Source organism: Scyliorhinus torazame, chromosome 1, assembly GCF_047496885.1.
Source record: "Scyliorhinus torazame isolate Kashiwa2021f chromosome 1, sScyTor2.1, whole genome shotgun sequence".
Classification (NCBI taxonomy): domain Eukaryota; kingdom Metazoa; phylum Chordata; class Chondrichthyes; order Carcharhiniformes; family Scyliorhinidae; genus Scyliorhinus; species Scyliorhinus torazame.
This window is the reverse complement of record NC_092707.1, coordinates 155,043,688-155,062,432: the sequence shown is the minus strand read 5'-3', so window position 1 is coordinate 155,062,432 and position 18,745 is coordinate 155,043,688. Positions and strand designations below refer to the sequence as shown.

At 46.9% G+C, this 18,745-nt stretch overlaps 1 protein-coding gene across 2 annotated transcripts in view; it reads right to left on the bottom strand.

The window, feature by feature from the left end:
* LOC140429816 (stathmin-like) overlaps positions 1-15,541 on the bottom strand; it is a 56,884-nt gene extending 41,343 nt beyond the window's left edge. The window contains exon 1 of one of the 2 annotated variants that reach the window (XM_072517276.1): positions 15,523-15,541. The gene's annotated coding sequence lies outside the window, so the exon portion shown is untranslated. Of the gene's footprint in view, positions 1-15,449; positions 15,469-15,522 lie in introns of those variants that run through there. The other variant, XM_072517286.1, reaches the window with a different exon arrangement.
* Positions 15,542-18,745: the final 3,204 nt, after the last annotated feature.

The following is an 18,745-nucleotide window of genomic DNA, read 5'->3' as shown; positions in this document are numbered from 1 at the left end:
ACTACAACTTGCCTATTTCCTCCCTCCCCTTGAATGGCCTGCTGAACCATGGTGCCTTGGTCAGCTGACTCATCCTTCCTGCAGCCCTGTTCGCCATCCACACAGGGAGCAAGTGCCTCGTTGTACCTGTTGGACAGGGTCAAGGGCTGAGGCTCCCGAATTCCTGACTGCTGGTTCCCTTTACCTGCCTGACTTGCAGTCACACCCTGCTGTCCCCGGCCACTGGCAGGATTTAAACTACTTACTCTGACAGGTGTGACTGCCTCCTGAAACACAGTGTCCAGGTAAGTCTCCCCCTCCCGGATGTGCCTCAGTGTTTGAAGCTCAGACTCTAGCCCATCAACTCTGAGCCGGAGCTCGAGCAGCCAACGCTTACTGCAGATGTGGTCGCTGCAGCTCGCAATGGGATCTGCCAGCTCCCACATCAAGCAGCTCAAGCACATCACCTGACCAGCCATCTCTAATTAATTAATTAGTTTAATTTAAGTTTACGAGTTTAGCTGTGTTTTTTTTTTATAAATTTGGGGCAGATTTGCTATCAACCAATCAGATCACAACCTCCCTCTGACGTCACTTTTGGGGAAAAAAAACCTGGAAAACAGGAAGTTACCGTTAGGTTTTTATACTCACACAGAGATTCAAAAGGATCAATGGGCTAGAAGGGATACAAAGATACAAGGTGAGGCCATGTCCGGATTTGAAAACAAGGACAAGAGAGTTTTAAAATTGAGGAGTTGTCAGATCATGAGCCAGTGTAGGTCAACAAGCACTTGAGCGACAGGTAATAATAATAATAATCTTTATTAGTGTCACAAGTAGGCTTACGTTAACACTGCAATGAAGTTACTGTGAAAATACCCTAGTCGCCACACCACATGTTCGGGTACACGGAGGGAGAATTCAGAATGTCCAAATTCACCTAACGGCACCTAAGTCTTTCGGGACCTGTGGGAGGAAACCAGAGCACCCAGAGGAAACCCACACAGACATTGGGAGAACGTGCAGACTCCGCACATACAGTGACCCAACCCAGGTCCCTGGCGCTGGGAAGCAACAATGCTAACCACTGTGCTACCGTGTCGCCCATAGACAAATGAGACTTAAAGCAAGTGAAGATCAGGGAACAGGATTTTGGAAGAGCAAAAGTGTATGTAGACTAGAAAATGCCCAAAAAGACTTTGGAATAATCAAGGACAAGTGGCAACAAAGGCTTAAATGAGGGCTTTAGAAGATGAGCTGAAACAAGGTTGATATTGTACAGTTGGAAGGAGGCGATCTTAGTAAGATGTGGATGGAATCTCATCTGCAGGTTAATCACAGTTCTAGGGCTGCAAATGGCCTGGCTTCAATCTTCCCAATATTTAGAGAGAGAATATATACACCCATCCCGTATTGGTGTCCGAGAAGCTGTGGTTTTGTAAAATCCTTTCACGGGATATGGGTGCATGTCATTGGCTAGATTAGCATTTATTGCCCATGAGAGCTGGTGGCGAGCCCCTTTCTTGATCTGTTGCAGAACATCTGGTGTCGGTACACCCACAATGCTTTTAAGAAGAGAGTTCCAGGATTTTAACCCAGCGTGACAAATGTAAGGAATTGGAGGGGTCAAAAGAGGTTGTGTTAAGATAAAGTAAATTCTATTACCGTACACGTGGAACTTCCATGTGTTTTAAAATCTATCAAAGGAAGCATGACGATGAGAAATGAAAAGGGGTCAAAGGGCTAGATAGGGTTATAGATAATGAAGGAGAATATCATGTGAAACACAAATGTGGGCAAGTGTGAAGTTATCCACTTCTGGTAAAAGGAAAATAAAAAGTAGATTTTTAGAAAAAACAGAGACAGACTGGTAAATGCTGCTATTCCAAAAAACCTGGATATCTTTGAACATGAATCAAAGAGTTCACATCCAATTACAACTTGGAAAGCAAAACGTATGTCAGCCTTTATTAGAAAAGGTTAGAACTAGAGGAGCAAAGAAGTCTTACCGCAATAGTTTAGAGCCTTGGTAAGACAACCCCTGGAGTAGTGTGTACAATTTTAGTATCTATAGCTAAGGAAGGATATACTTGTCTTAGAGGGGGCACAAAGAAGTTTGACTAGACTGATAGGAAAAATTTGATATTCAAAAATTATACTTTTGCCAACTACAGTGATGCTGTGATCTGGGACCCTTGTTTTTCCATCTCTAGTTCCTAGTGGCCACAGCAATCATTCGCAAACGGAAAATTTTGAGCGTATATAAACTGTGTACCACCAGGTTTCTTTGAGAAGGAGGAAAAGAGAATGAAAATTGCAAGTATCTAGCTGTGTTGACACATATGCTTCATGACCGCTTAGTTTGCGGTATTAACAATCTTGACATTGTGGGTGAAGGTTCCGGTGAAAATCCCAGCAGGCTCTGCAGATTTCTTTCACAGGAGAGTGCCGCTTGGGGTGTGAACGAGCTTCAGGGAATACAGGTAAAATTTGTTCGGCGCCACCCCCCTCGCCGCCTTTCAGCAACTACAACAGACCGCTGCAAAGCAGTAGGCCCAAAGTCTCGAGGCCATAGGCTGCGGCGTGCACCCAGTGAAAAGTGTAGACCAAGTCGCTGAGGTTGCCGGCAGCGTGAGGGACAGCTCCCTGACTGCCTGGGACGAGGAAAGCGTCGGCCCATACTAAGATGCTATAATTGAATGACCCTGAAGCTGGAGACGAATCAGAAATGCAGCTGAACTGCGCGGCTGTGCCGCAAATGGCCCCTATTTGCATCCCTGTAAGGGTCAACGTGCACTTAATTCAAATGAAGTTAGATACAGGTGCTGCTGTCATGTGCCACACCACATGTTCGACCGGATTCGACACGGGGCGAGGAGTTGATTGTCATTGGCCCATTTCGCCGCCCACCTGACTGCATATACATGGGAACATATGCCCATCGTGGGCTCCACGGTCACCCTGGTGGTCTACGGACAGTGGATGGCATGGTAACACAGTGGTTAGCACTTTGCTTCACAGCACCAAGGCTCCAGGTTCGATTCCCGGCTTGGGTCACTGTCTGTATGGAGTCTGAACATTTTCCCCGTGTCTGCGTGGGTTTCCTCCAGGTGCTCCTGTTTTCTCCTAAAGTCCAAAGATGTGCAGGTTAGGTGGATTGGCCATGCTAAATTGCCCTTAGTGTCCAAAAAGGGTGGAGGTGTGGGCTTAGGTGGGATGCTCTTTCCAAGGACCGGTGCAGACTCGATGGGCCGAATGGCCTCCTTCTGCATTGTAAATTCTATGATTCCATGAATCATTAAGCCTTCCCCTCATTGTGATGCAGGGGGACAGCCCCAACCTGCTAGGTCAGGATTGGCTGCACCATTTGCAGCACATACTCAAGGTGGAAATGGGCAGCTTATATGAGGTGCTGCCGCAATTCTTCCACGTTTTCGGGCCTGGCCTTGGAAAAATTAAGAGAGCGACGGTGAAAATCCAAGTGGATCTGCAGGCCCTGTCTCATTTTTTTTGTACTTGGCCAGTTCCCTTGTATGCTCATTGGTGAAGTCGAGGCCGGGCTGCAGTGATTGGAGAGACTCAGTATAATTCAACTGGCTTGTTTCATCAACTGGACGGTGCCGGTGGTTCCGGATTGGACTGTCCACCTTTGCGACGATTCCAATCAACCACCAAACCACCAATACGGCTTCACGTTTGGACAACTACCCCCTTCCTCGAATTGAAGATCTCCATGTCACACTGGCAGGTGGTTCTACATTCACAAAGTTAGATAGGAGCAATGCTTGTCCACAGTTCAAACTGCACGAGGCCTCGAGAAAATACGTTACTAATCAATACTCAAAGGCTTATGAGAGATTCTTCGGCATGCACTGTGTTTCAGCAAATTACAGAAGGTATATTATAGGGCCTCTCGCTGTTTGCAGTCTCTCGATGTTGTGTTGGTCACGAGGGCCACGGAGGCTGAACACCTGAAAAACCTTGAAGCAGTGTTGCAGCGATTCTCAGAGTATGGTATCCGTCTACGTAAAGCGAAGTGCGTCTTCAATGCGAAGGAGTGGCATATTTAAAGTACCGGGTTGATTTGGATGGCCTACACCCAGTCGCCAACAAAGTACAGGCAATCAAGATAGTCCCCGCATTACGTGATGCTATGGCGCTTCGCTCCTACTGGGGGTCTGATCAATTATCACCGCTTCGTAACAAATTTGGCGGTCGTGTCGGAATCAAACGTTTTCATCAGCATGTTTACGGCCATTATTTTTCCCCCCTAATTTCGGATCATAAGCCACTGCTTGGTCTGTTTCGTGAAGGCAATACTGCCGATTTAGTCAGCTCGGGCTGCACCATTAGTCACATGTGGGCTCTATGTTTGGCTGCATACCAGTATACTTTCGAACACCACCTGGGCACATCAATAGCAAATGCAGATGCGTTGAGTCGTCCCCCTTGCCCATGGTGTTGGTGGATCTGCCCATGGCCGAAATTGTTGCGGCCCTAAATTGCATGGAGACTCTGCCCGTGATGGCTGCTTACATCCGCGAGTGGACACGGCATGATCCGGCGCTGGCTAAGGTGCTATATTTAGTTTTGTCCAGTGGACCACGACGACAACTTCCATTGGGGTTGAAGGTTTTCTCTACCAAGATGTCGGAGCTGACGGTCGAGGACGGTGCCCTGTGGGGCACGAGAGTCATCATCCCGGCAAGAGGCCAGTTGTTAGTTCTAAAAGACCTTCATGCTGCACATCCGGACGTTTTTAAAATGAAAATGCTAGCCAGGAGTTACGTCTGGTGGCCAGGCATCAAATTGAATATTGAGCTGGTGACCCAGCATTGCCCTGTTTGCCAAGCCCATCAGAAATTAAGACCATAAGACATAGGAGCAGAATTAGGCCACTCGCCCATCGAGTCTCCTCCGCCATTCAATCATGGCTCATATTTTTCTCATCCCCATTCTCCTGCCTTCTCCCCAGAATCCCTGATCCCCTTATTAATCAAAAACCAATTTACCTCAGTCTTAAAGACACTCAAGTGATTTGGCCTCCACAGCCTTCTGCGGCAAAGAGTTGCACAGATTCATCACCTTCTGGCTGAATAAATTCCTCCTCATCTCGGTTTTAAAGGATCGTCCCTTTAGTCTGAGATTGCATCCTCTGGTTCTAGTTTAGTTTTTCCTACAAGTGGAAACTCCTCTTCACGTCCACTCTATCCAGGCCTCACAGCATCCTGTAAGTTTCAAAACGATCCCTCCCATCGTTCTAAACTCCCAACGAGTACAGACCCAGAGTCCTCAACCATTCCTCGTACGACAAGCTCTTCATTCCAGGGATCATTCCAAGGCCAGCACATCCTTCCTTAGATACAGGGCCCAAAATTGCTCACAATAGTCCAAATGGGGTCTGACCAGAGTCTAAACAGCCTCAGAAGTACATCCCTGCTCTTGTATTCTAGCCCTCTCAACATGAATGCTAACATTGCATTTGCCTTCCTAACTGCCGACTGACCCTGCACGTTAACCTTAAGAGAATCGTGAGCAAGGACTCCCAAGTCCTTGTGCTTCTGATTTCCTGAGCATTTCCCCATTTAGAAAATAGTCTATTCCACTATTCTTCCCACCAAAGCGCGTAATCTCACACTTATCCACATTGTATTCCATCTGCCACTTCTTGGCCCACTGTCCGAGCCTGTCCAAATCCTTCTGCAGCCCCCCTGCTTCCTCAATACTACCTGTTCCTCTACAGATCTTTGTATCATCTGCAAACTTAGTAACAGTACATTCAGTTCCTTCTTCAAGATCGTTAATGTATATTGTGAAACGGTGTGGTCCCAGCACCGACCCGCGAGTCACACCACTAGTCACCAGCTGCAATCATGAAAAATACCCCTTTATCCCCTTTGCCTTCTGCCAGTCACGCCAATCCTCTATTCATGCCAGGATGTTACCCTGAACACCATGAGCTTTTAACTTATTTAGAAGTCTCCTATGCAACACCTTGTCAAAGGCCTTCCGGAAATCTAAATAAATCACGTCCACTGGTTCTCCTTTGTCTAACTTCCTTGTTACCTCCTCAAAGAACTCCAACAGATGTCAGACATGACGCCCCCCCCTTGACGAAACTGTGCTGACTCAGACCTATTTTATCATGCACATCGAAGTATTCCACAATCTCATCTTTAATAATAGACTCTAAAATCTTACCATGACCGAAGTCAGGCTAACCGTCCTATAATTTCCCGTCTTCTGCCTCCCTCCCTTCTTGAACAGCGGTTTTCTATAAAGTACATCGCCACTTTTTTTGCATTAAACTTTCATGTCACATCTCCACTCATTCTACCAATCTATATATCCACTTCACATGTATTACAATCTTACTCACTGTTAGCCCACACAAATTTCATGTTACCAGCAAATCTGAAAAATCTCTTACCTCAACACATCAGTGTAAATCAAAAAGAGCAGTAGTCTTTGTAATGTATGCTGAGAGTATGCTGTAGTGTAGTCTGGAAAAGAGCTATCCACCACAACATTTTTGAAAATCCCATAGTTAATTTTGTATCCATGCTGTTCTTACCCCTTTCATCCCATGGGCTTTAATCTAGTTAACAAACCTATATTTTATAAAAACGCTTTTGGAAGTGCATATGCCCATTAACTGCATAGTAAAAGAACATACTCAAATATTTCAGTTTATGGTCAAAGGGAGAGACAGTGGCATAGTGGTACTGTCGTTGGATAGTAGTTGGATAGTAAGCCAGAGACCCAGGGTAATGATCTGGGGACCCGGGTTCGAATCCCAAAGCAGGTGGTAGAATTTAAGCCTCAATAAAATATCTGAAATTAAAAGTATAATGATGACCATCGTAAAGCCCCATCTGGTTCATGAATGCCCTTTAGAGAAGGAAATCTGCCATCCTTTGTATGTGACTTCAGATCTGCCTAACCTGCACATTTTTGGACTGTGGGAGGAAACCGGAGCACCCAGAGGAAACCCACATAGGCATACAGAGAATGTGCAAACTCCACAAAACAGTCACCCAAGGTCGGAATTGAACCTGGGTCCCTGGCACTGTGAGACAACAGTGCTAAACACGGTGTTGCCCTAAATATATATTAACATTTGATATTAACATACGTCATGGCTTTTGTATGATTCTATTTATAAGGCAATATGATTGACTCTTAAATGCCCTCTAGCAAGCCACTCAGCTGTATTCAACCACTATGAAAACACAAGAAAGGAATGAAACCGGACGGACCAGCCGGCATTGTCGTTTCAACAACGGCAATCCCAGCCATGTCAACCCTGAAACGTCCTCCTTGATGCAAGAGTTGTATCAAGAAACCATGAAGGCACACTATCTCACAGACAGGTCAAGCAACAGTCTGACAGTCATACTCACAGAATAATACCGTACAATGTTCCAGACACCACTGGTCAACCACAATCTGCAACCTCATGGCCTGCATATCCCCCACTCCACCATTACCACCCATGCCAGGGGATCAACTCTGGTTCAAAGAAGAGTACAGGAGAGCATGCCAGAAGCAAAACCAGGAATACAGAAAAATTAATGTCAACCTGGTGAAGCTACAACACAGGACTACTTGTGTGCAAACAGCATAAACAGCAAGTAATAGACAGAGCTAAGTGATTCCACAATAAAAGGCAGAGGGCAGTAGAACGGAGCTCCTGATTGGCTGTTGCAGGGAAAATTTGCATCAGTGCCTTGCGGTCACTGCATCCAGAAAGTGTACATGAGCAACACACACTAGTTGTTCAAATCAAGGCAAGCCTCCAGCAGAGGGCAGTAGAGCGGAGCTGCTGATTGGCTGTTGCGGGGAACATTTGCATCAGTGCATTTGCAAAAGAGCACGAGAGCGGCGGAGACTCAGTAAAAGAGCACGAGGAGAGCAGCGGTGGCATAGTGAAATAGCGCGAGCAGAGCGGTGGGGACACAGGATAAAAGAGCGCGAGGAGAGCGGTGGGGACACAGAATAAAAGAGCGCGAGGAGAGCAGCGGGGCCACAGCTGCCCTAGAAGCGGCCTTCAGGTTTTTGGCGGGAGCAGTGGCCAGGGGTCTGTCGGGAAGGTAAGTTTTCCTCTTTAAAAAACTTACCTTGAAGAGTGACATCACAGCAAAGCAGTAACCTCATTGGCTGGTAAGGAAAGTGCTCCAATTAGCAGTAGCTGGGAGAAATTTAACTCTTCGTGTTTTGGCAAGTATTGTGATTGGCAAGTAAAATCTTTATTCCTTTCACTTATTCATTATTTGATATTATATTTGTAATCAGTTAAGGTAAAGTGTAAAAATGGCAGGAGATCCCAGACCCGTGTTATGCTCTTCGTGCTCAATGGGGGAGTTCAGGGACGCGGCCGATGCCCCCGACTCCTTCATGTGCAGAAAGTGTGTCCAGCTGCAGCTCCTGCATGACGGCTCTGGAGCTGCGGATGGACTCACTTTGGAGCATCCGCGATGCTGAGGAGGTTGTGGATTGCATGCTCAGTGAGTTGGTCACACCGCAGATTAGGATTGGGGAGGGAGACAGGGAATGGGTGACCAAAAGGCAGAGAAAGAGCAGGAAGGCAGTGCAGGTGTCCCCTGCGGTCATCTCCCTCCAAAACGGGTATACCGTTTTGGATACTGTTGGGGGAGATGACTCAGCAGGGAAGGTAGTAGTAGCCAGGCTCATGGCACCGTGGCTGGCTCTGCTGCACAGAAGGACGGGAAAAAGACTGGCAGGGCTATAGTTATAGGGGATTCAATTGTAAGGGGAGTAGACAGGCATTTCTGTGGTCGAAAACGAGACTCCCGAATGGTATGTTGCCTCCCGGGCGCACAGGTCAGGGATGTCTCAGATCGGCTGCAGGACATACTGAAGGGGGAGGGTGAACAGCCAGTTGTCATGGTGCATATAGGCACCAACGACATAGGTAAAAAAAAAAAACGGGATGAGGTCCTACAATCAGAATTGAGAGAGTTAGGAGATAAGTTAAAAAGTAGGACCTCAAAAGGTAGAAATCTCAGGATTGCGACCAGTGCCACAAGACAGTCAGAGTAGAAATTCAAGAATATTCAGAATGAATACGTGGCTTGAGAGATGGCAGGAGGGAGGGTTTCAGATTTTTGGGACATTGGAACCGGTTCTGGGGGCGATGGGACCATTACAAATCGGATGGTCTATACCTCGGCAGGACTGGAACCAATGTCCGAGGGGTGCTTTTGCTAACACTGTTGGGGAAGTTTTAAACTAATGTGGCAGGGGGATGGGAACCAGATTAGGAAGTTAGAGGTCAGTAAAGAGGCAGCAACTAAAGCCAGTAAGGTACTAGATAATAAACTCAATGTGACTAAGGGGAAGAGTAGACAGGGAAGAGATGATGAATGCAAAGGGACAGGTGGTCTGAGGTGCATTTGTTTCAATGCGAGAAGTGTAGCAGGTAAGGCAGATGAACTTAGGGCTTGGATTAGTACCTGGGAATATGATGTTATTGGTATTACTGAGACTTGGTTGAGGGAAGGGCAAGACTGGCAACTAAATATCCCAGGGTCCAGATGCTTTAGGAGGGATAGAGAGGGAGGCAAAAGGGGTGGAGGAGTTGCATTACTGGTCCAAGCTCTGTAGTCCTGCCACATCCAGCCACGAATGATGGTGGACGATTAAACAACTCACTGGAGAAGGCGCCACAAATATCTCCATCCTCAGTGATGGAGGAGCCCAGCACATATGTGCATTCGCAACAATCTTTAGCCAGAAGTGCGGAATGAATGATTCATCTCGGTCTCCTCCAGAGGTCCCCAGCAAAATAGATGTCAGTCTTCAGTCAATACGATTCATTCCATGTGATATCAATAAACAGTGGCTGCCTCACAGCACCAGGGACCTGGGACGGATTCCGACCTCGGGAACCGGTCTGTGTAGAGTTTGCACATTCTCACCGTGTCTGTGTGGGTTTCCTCTGGGTGCCTCCCACAGTCCAACGATATGCAGGTTAGATGGATTGGCCATGCTAAATTGTCCCCAGGTGGGGTTCCAAGGATAGAGTGCGGATTGGCCCTAGGTAGAGTGCTCTTTCAGTGGTCGGTGCAAACTCGATGGGCTGAATAGCCTCGGCACTGTAGGGATTCTAAGAGACGATGGAAGACACTGGATTTTGCAAAGGCTATGGGCGCTGACAAAATTCCAGCAATAGTATTGAAGACATTTGCTCCAGAACTTGCTGCACCCCTAGCCAAGCTGTTCTAGTACAGCTATAACACTGGCATCTACCCAGCAATGTGGAACCTTGCCCAAGTGCGTCCTGTAGACAAGGAACAAGACAAATCCAACCCAGCCAATACAGTCCTACCAGTCTACTCTCCAACATCAGCAAAGTGAAGGAAGGAGTCATCAACAGTGCAATCAATCAGCACTTACTCGGCAATGACCTGCTCACGGACGTTCAGTTTCGGTTCTGCCAGAATCACTCAGCTCTTGACCTCATTACAGTCTTGGTTCAACCATGGGCAAAAGAGCTGATTTGATAGATTTGATTTATTGTCACATGTACCGAAGTACAGTGAAAAGTATTTTTCTGCGGCCGAGGAACGTACACAGTACGTACATAGTAGACACAAGAATAATCAGCAGAGAACATTGACAAATGGTACATCAACAAAACAGTGATTGGTTACAGTGCGGAACAAGGGGCCAAACAAAGCAAATAGATGAGCAAGAGCAGCATAGGACGTCGTGAATAGTGTTCTTACAGGCAACAGATCAGTCCGAGGGAGAGTCGTTGAGAAGTTCTGTAGCTGTTCCTATGTCTGGATGTGCGAGTCTTCAGACTTCTGTACCTTCTGCCTGATGGAAGGGTCTGGAAGAAGGCAATGCCTGGGTGGCAGGGGTCTCTGATAATGCTGTCTGCCTTCCTGAGGCAGCGAGGAGTGTATACAGAATCAATGTGGGGGTGGCAAGTTTGTGTGATGCGTTGGGCTGAGTTCACCACAGTCTGCAGTTTCTTGCGATCTTGGACCGAGCAGTTGCCATACCAGGCTGTGATGCAGCCAGATAGGATGCTCTCTATCGCACATCTGTAGAAGTTTGAAAGAGTCGATGCAGACATGCCAAATTTCTTTAGCTTCCATAGGAAGTAGAGACATTGTTGGGCTTTCTTGACTGTTGCATCAACGTGAGTGGACCAGGACAGACTGTTGGTGATGCTGACCCCCAGGAACTTAACGCTAATTGATGCAGATGAGAGTGTGTGTCGTGCTGCGCTTCCTGAAGTCGATGATCAGTTCCTTGGTCTTTCCACCATTTAGAGAGAGGTTGTTTTCGGTACATCATGCAACCAAGTGATTTATCTCCCTCCTGTAGTCTGATTCGTCGTTGTTTGAGATGTGGCCCACCATAGCCGTACCATCCGCAAATTTATAGATTGAGTTGGAGTTAAATCTTGCCACATAGTCATGTGTGTATGGGGAGTACAGTAGTGGACTGAGCACACATCCTTGCGGGGCTCCGGTGTTGAGGACTATTGTGGAGGAGGTGCTGTTGCCTATCCTGACAGATTGCAGTCTGTTGGTGAGGAAGTCGAGGATCCAGCTGCACAGCGAGGGGTCAAGTCCAAGATGGCAGAGTTTGGTTATTAGTCTTGTTGGGATAATCGTGTTGAAGATGGAGCTGTAATCTATGAACAGCAGTCTTACATAGATGTCCTTGTTGTTGAGGTATTCGAATGTTGATTGCAGAGCCAGAGAGATAGCATCTGCTGTGGACCGGTTGCGGTGATATGCAAACTGCAGTGGATCAAGACCGTCTGGGAGGCTGGCAGTGATCCATCTCATGACTAGCCGCTCGAAGCATTTCATGATAACAGACGTTAGGGCCACCGGTCGGTCGTCGTTGAGACAGGCTACCTTGTTCTTCTTTGGCCCTGGTATTATGGTGGCCTTCTTGAAGGAGGTGGGGACCTCAGAGTGGAGGAGTGAGGTGGTGAAGATATCTGCGAATACACTCGCCAGCTGGTCTGCGCAGGCTGAGTGCTCGTCTAGGGACTCCGTCGGGGCCTGTCGCTTTCCGCGGATTCACTTTCAAGAAGGCAGCTCTTACCTCTTGAGGCTGTAATAGTGGGCATGGGTGTGTCCAGGGCTGTTGGGGCTGGTGGCACTGATACATTGGCTGACTGCTCAAAGTGGGCATAGAACTTGTTCAGATAATTGGGTAGGGATGCTCCAACCTCAGATATTCCACCAGGCCTTGCTTTGTAGCCTGTGATCTTGTGTAGGCCCTGCCATAGTCGTTGTGGCTTAGTGTTGTTGGCCTGGGACTCTAGTTTGATGCGGTATTGTCTTTTGCATCCATGATGGCTTTCCGTACGTCATAACTGGATTTCTTATATTGGTCAGGATCATCAGACTTGGAACCCCTCCGTCCGGAACTTCAGCAGGGAGTGAACCTTTTGGTTGAGCCAGGGTTTCCGATTGGGGAATACCCGTATTGTCTTCTTTGGTACACAGTCCTCGACACACTTACTGATGAAGTCGGTGACGGTGGTTGCGTACGACAACTCACTCGTCCAGGTTAGCTGCCACGGCCTTGAATATGGACCAGTCCACAGTCTCCAAGCAGTCGCGGAGGATGTCCTCAGATTCCTCGGACCAGCACTGCACGGTTTTCTTGATTGGCTCAGCACGCTTGAGTTGCTGTTTGTAAGCCGGAAGTTGGAATACAGACTTGTGGTCGGATTTGCCAAAGTGAAGTCAGGGAATGGAGCGGTAGGCTCCTTTGATGCTCGTGTAGCAGTGGTCCAGGGCGTTTGCACCTCTGGTGGAGCAGGAGATATGTTGATGGAGTTTGGGTAGGACCTTCCTGAGGTTGGCGTGGTTGAAGTCTCTAGCCACGATTGTCAGGGCTTTGGGGTGATTTGTTTCTTGGTTGTTGATGGTGGAATGTAGTTCGTCGAGTGCTTTCTTCACTTACGCCTGGGGTGGGATGTAGACTGCTGTGATGAATACAGAGGTGAATTCACGTGGGAGGTAGAAGGGGCGACACTTCACGGTTAAGTATTCTAGGTCTGGGGAGCAATGGCATGCTAGGGACACCACATCCGAGCACCAGGAGGTGTTGATCAGGAATGCTAGAGGTGAGGTTAATGCTAGAGGTGAGGTGAGTGACTGCCCTTGACATTAAGACAACATTTGACCGAGTATGCCATCAAGGGGCCCTGGCAAAACTGGAGTCAATGAGAATCGGCAAAATTCTCTGCTGGTTGCAGTCATACTTGGCACAAAAGAAGTTGGTTGTGGTGGTTGGAGGTCAACCATCTCAGCTCCAGGACATCTCTGCAGGTGTTTCTCAGGATAGCGTCCAACCATCTTCAGCTGCTTCATTAATGACCTCCCTTCCATCACAAGGTCAGAAGTGGGAATGTTCTCAGATGACTGCACAATGTTCGCAACTCCTCAGATAATGAAGCAGTCCATGTCCAAATGCAGCAAGACCTGGACAATATCCAAGCTTGGGCTGGCAAGTTACATTTGAGCCACACAAGTGCCAGGCAATGACCATCTTCTACAAGAGGGGATCTAATCATTGCCCCTTGACATTCAATGGCATTACCATCGCTGAACCCCCACCATCAACACCCTGGGGCTACCATTGATCACAAATTGAACCGGACTAGCCATATTAATGCTGTGGCTATCAGAGCAGGTCAAAAGCTCGGAATCAGACGGTAAGTAACTCACCTCCTGACCCCCCCCCCCCAAAACATGTCCACCATCTAGAAGGCACAAGTCAGGAGTATAATGGACTACTCGCCACTTGCCTGGATGAGTGCAGTTCCAACAACACTCAAGAAGCTCAACATCATCTAGGACAAAGCTGCCCGCTTGATTGCTCTCCTTCCACAAACATTCAAACCCTCCACCACCGAACAGTGGCAGCTGTGTGTACCATCTACAAGAAGCACTGCAGTAACTCACCAAGGTTCCTTAGGCAGCACCTTCCAAATCCACAACCGCTACCATCTAGAAGGACAAGAGTAGCAGATAACTGGGAACCCAACCACCTGGAGTGGAGGTTCCCCTCCAAGTCACTCACCACTCCGACTTGGAAATTATCACCTTCCTTCACTGTCGCTGGGTCAAAATGCTGGAACTGCCTCATAACAGCACTTTGTGTATACCTACACCGTAGGCACTGCAGCGGCTCAGGAAGGCAGCTCACCACCACCTTCTGGAGGGCAACTAGGGATGGGCAATAAATGCCAGTCTAACCAGCGACACTCACATCCCGTAAATACATTTTAAAAAGTTTGACCTGCAAAAGGAAGTGAACGGTGGGTTAAATGAGCATTTTATAAAAATAGCCAAGAAGTAGAGGGGCATCTCCCTAGCCTAATTTCTTAAACAAACCGCAACATATTTTATAGACTGTTATGTCATTCCAGATGAAGAAACAGGCAACAAGGTCATGTACTTGAGAACATTATTTTAAAAAGTGCATATTCTTGATCACTGGGAAAAGTGAACAATTAAAAGGTTATATTCAATAATGATCAATTAATACAAACACATCACATTACAGCATTTGAGAAACATTTTCAAACAGCAACAAAAAAGTAATCTCGTGGAATGATTTTCTTTGGCTCCCAGTGATCTCTCTATTGTACTTTGGGGAAACAAAAACACGACTTTCCACTTTTAAAAAAACAGGAACAGAGGCAGTTACAGTACACATCCTCATTGTGTAGCCTTTGATATTGTACATTGAGGCCCTAGCAGCAAATACTATTTTAAATTCAAAAGTTCATACTAAGGGTACATCTTCAAACAGATATATTCCAATGATGTAACTGAAAAGCTTTGGCCAGGATCCTCTCAAAGGGAAGTTGTGTCAACGAAGCTCATTCAAGTTTGACCCACACCTACCAAAGTAGAATGATGGCCAAATTATCACAATGGAAAAAGGCCAACTTCTAAAAACGAGCAGGTTACCAGTCTTTCGCTAAACACGGTACTGGTGTTACCTTTAAACTGTCACAAATTTAACAAACATCCCAACCCATTAGGAAAAGTGTTGGATTTGACCTGACAACGTATTTGTCAATATTCTCCTTTCAAGGTATCAACTGCCTTCAATCAAGCAACCATATGACCCCCCCAAAAAACAAAAAACCCAAATGGAACTGCCAACCTATCCAACTGCAGGAAGCATCACACTCCAATTAATTCCAACTAACTCTTTCTTATGGGGATGTGGACAACAACGAGGAATGGGGACCCAATACCAGCCGAGTCCACCGAAACGTATGCAGTTGCGGTCGGACTGAGGGCGAGTGGGGGGCAGACAGCCGCACACACCTATTTTTGTAGTTGTTGGCCCCTTTAAAACACATGGGCAATCCAGGCCAGAGATAATTGATGGGGGGGGGGAGCAACAGTCAAAGTTAAGTAAATTCATCCCCTTCCCCCAGCACACACCGAGCACGGATAAACCTCGCGTTGCGAGGGAAGGACTTTATCAGCGCCGCCTCGACACTCAAATTTCCTTTACCTCAGCCCAACAGCGACTGCCTCCTCCCCCACCCCCGAGATCGCGCGCTGCGCCACTCGACCCCGCCCATTTACGTTCAAATATGTCTCGTGCCCAACGGCTTAACGGTCAACGCCCGACCACCAGAGTTATTTTTTTTAAAACTTAAAGTGTCTTTGAAGTTAAGTGATTTTGACCACGCTTATCCAATACCCCGGCCGTTTTAAAATAACGTTATTTGACCCCTTGGTGCCGGTCAACGTGCTTTTGAGGGACCCTGACTTTTTTTTCCTTAAAATCAGTGATTGCATATAAAAAACAAGCACCGATGAAGTGTAAACACCGCTCCCCGACCACGAATGTGGTATGAAAGCAGAGTGACATTGAATGACATGCAACAAACAAGAAGAATTGCACGTGTCTCTCATTCCCTGGATCACCCGTGGCGTTGCTCAAAGTGGAATGTCATGGCGAGATTTTCACCGCCTACTGCATGATGTATATGTTATGAGATACACCTGTGTTCAGCTGATCTGAACTCCCACCCCCTCCATTCTTAGGCCATACTGTAAATGGACACATTCACGGGACAGCTAGAGGTCAATTGCTCTGATGCAGATTGACAATTTATAACATGCAACATTGATGATGCCACAACAATTATTATTATTCCTCTTTCGCCAATGGGATTGCATAATTTAAGGAGTAGGGTTGGCAAGCGTTGATGAAGGGTGTAAGGCTGGTCTTTAGCACATCCAATAATTACCACAACTTATGCTATTATCATCATAGATTATCATAGAATTTACAGTGCAGAAGGAGGCCATTCAGCCCATCGAGTCTGCACCGACTCTTGTAAAGAGCACCCTACCCAAGGTCAACACCTCCACCCTATCACCATAACCCAGTAACCCCACCCAACACTAAGGGCAATTTTGGACACTAAGGGTAAATTTAGCATGGCCAATCCACCTAACCTGCACTCTTTGGACTGTGGGAGGAAACCGGAGCACCCGGAGGAAACCCACGCACACACGGGGAGGATGTGCAGACTCCGCACAGACAGTGACCCAAGCCGGAATCGAACCTGGGACCCTGGAGCTGTGAAGCAATTGTGCTATCCACAAGGCTACCGTGCTGCCCTATTAGAATTTAAAGGGAGAAAATAATGCTGACCACAATGACCTAATTCACTTGTGACAGTAAAATCTAGAGGTCACAAATAATAATAATCTTTTTATTATTGTCACAAGTAGGCTTACATCAACACTGCAATTAAATTACTGTGAAAATCGCCTCGTCGCCACACTCCGGCGCCTGTTCGGGTACACAGAGGAAGAATTCAGAATGTCCAATTCACCTAACGAGCACACCTTTTGGGACTTCCCTGCATGTAAGGGAGTAAATGCAAAAGTAACCTGCAACGCAATGTTAGTGTCAGCCAATCTACCGCACAGGCTCTCTAGGGAGATGGCAGAAGTTAGTATTGACACATACAGCTAGGTTTTCTTTAAAAAGTAACATTTTCGGAATACAGTACGAGTGATTTGAGAGATGTGTAGCATTTGTGGAAGGCATATATAATTTTGGACCTGTTGTTCCCAAAGTTCTCCTTCACTGGGGATTTTCCTTGTTATGTCTGGGTTTGTTGTAATTGATTATAGCAGTCAACAGCTCCATTGTTGTATCTTGCAACTACTGGAATATACATTGGATGATTTTTTTCCATCTAGTAATTCCTATGACAAGTAGTTTTTACAGGTTTGCAGATGTTTGTAAATTGTGGGCTCTTGGAACAATTACATATGAAATTATTCTTTCTCTTTGGATATATATGAACATTTTGATATAGAATGTCTGACATTTGACCAGACCAAAACTAATATGTATCAGATCATCTGTGGACATGCTCAGTGAGCCCAAGGATGCTTGTTATTAAGGATATTAACCAAAAAGGGCGAGTGTCATAGGAAAGAAATGTGACACCATAAGTGTGCTATATGCAAAATGTAATCCCAGTAATAGTACTAAGGAGGGGGGCTTAATATTTGTTAAATTGGTGCGGTGGGAAGGAGGACCATAATAGATGATGTATGAATTTTGGAAGGGCGGCACAGTGACGCTGTGGTTAGCACTGCTGCCTCATGGCACCGAGAACCGGGTTCAATCCCGGCCCCGGATCACTGTCCATGTGGTGTTTGCATTCTCCCCGTGTCTTCGTGGGTCTCACCTCCACGACCCAAAGATGTGCAGGATAGGTGGATTGGGTGGTGATGAGCTGCCTTCTTGAACCACTAGAATCCCAGAGATGTAGGTACAATGACAGTGCTGTTAGGGAGGGAGTTCCAGGATTTTGACCTACCGCCAGTTCAGGAATGGCGATAAATGCCCAAGTCAGGGTGGTGAGTGACTTGGAAGGAACCTCCAGGTGGTGGGGTTCCCAGGTCTCTGCTGCTCTTGTCCTAGATGGTAGTGGTTGTGGGTTTGGAAGATGCTGCCTAAGGAACCATGGTGAGTTACTGTAATGCATCTTGTAGATGGTACACACGGCTGCCGCTTTCGTCCGTGGTGGAGGGATTGAATGTTTGTGAAAGGGGGAAGCAATCAAGCGGGCTGCTTTGTCCTCGATGGTGTTGAGCTCGAGTGTTGTTGGAGCTCCACTCATCCAGGCAAGTGGAGAGTATTCCATTACATTCCTGACACGTGCCTTGTAGATGAACAGGCTTTTGAGGGCAGGATGTGAGTTACTTGCCCTAGAATTCCTAGTCTTTGACCTGCCCTGATAGCCACAGTATTAATATGGCTAGTTTTATTGGATCGGTGTTCAGTTAGACTATTTGGATCCCCAGGTATTGGAATTTGCCAGTTTGAACGGCAACCTGCCCAAGCTCTGTTCCTCCCCTGGCAGATTCACAGGGAAGATTTAGCTCTTACTCAGGTTAAGTTTGTAACCTGAGAAGGCTCCAAACTCCTTTAGGAGTTTCATTATCCCTTCCATGCTGGCCAGGCGGTTTGAGATGTAGAGCAGGTTAACTGCATAGTGAGACTATATGCTCGGTCTCCCCTTTGGATACCTCTCCACCCGTTCGTCACGCTAAGGGCGATCATCAGATGTTCGATTGCCAGGACAAACAGTAGCAGGGATAAAGGGCATCCCTGCCTGGTATTGCCAGAAGTATCCAGAGCTGGTGGTTTGTTCATATGCTTGCCATGGGAGCTCTATAGAGTAAACCATGGCCCAAAC